This window comes from Amphimedon queenslandica, unplaced genomic scaffold (assembly GCF_000090795.2).
Source record: "Amphimedon queenslandica unplaced genomic scaffold, v1.1 AMPQUscaffold_13452, whole genome shotgun sequence".
Taxonomy (NCBI): Eukaryota; Metazoa; Porifera; class Demospongiae; order Haplosclerida; family Niphatidae; genus Amphimedon; species Amphimedon queenslandica.
The window spans coordinates 72,062-73,046 of NW_003546312.1; positions in this window are offsets into that span (position 1 = coordinate 72,062).

Below are 985 nucleotides of genomic sequence, written 5' to 3' on the forward strand. Positions count from 1 at the left end.
TGTGCAACTAGAGATTTTACTGCTTAATTCCATTTGTAGGTAACAATGCATGTAAAGCAAAAGTTGGTGGATTTACTATTGGTTGTGATGATGATGAGGAGCTTTTTCAGGGAAGTTGCTATAAGAAATGTTCACTTCTTGCTAATAAAGATTTCCCATTACGCACAGCAATGAACACATGCGCAAGGAATGGATGCACTTCAAGCCAGGAGTATGATGCCGGTCTTTGCTATCCTAAATGCAAAGAGTACTACATTGGAGTTGCCACCGTTTGCTGGGGATACTGCAGCAAATTCTGTGGAAAAGATTACACTGACATGGGCCTATACTGCTACCGGTGGTGGCCACCACATAGCTGTTACAAGCCACGGTATGATAGAGGTGTTGGGAGCCTCCCTTACCAACCCTGGACCGATGGAATTGGATGCACTGGATTTGGTGTGAATGATGAAGGAGGATGTCCATTGGAAGATATCTCTGATAAATTGCCCAGTGGTTATGAATGCAACAACCAATGAACTGGCTCGATATAATAAGCAGCAGATAAAGAAGCAATTATAGGACTTTTTTGTTAGGACTATTTTTTGATTATTTTTGGTGCTTCTATTTTCCTAAATAAATATCAAAACCTCACAATCATAATAATACAGTCTGTTTATGCCAAGTTATTTATGCCTAGCAAGCAACATAGTGCATCGATAAATCATGGCCTTGATACTTTACTTCCACTCAGAGGGTTTCTGATCCAGTAGAACAGTACAAGCATTATAAATATTACAAGACAATTCATAAAACAAAAGCTCTTAGTCTATTAGTGCTAGATACCACTGGCCAATTAAAATTTTTAAAGTTATTAGGTTGATTTTTCAAGATGGCGGCCGTTTTTATGATTTTCAAACACTTATAACTCTTTTACCTTACGTTGTACAGCCTTATAAATGGGTTAGATGAGCTCTCCTTCACTGAGCGATTCTCCTGGTACCTT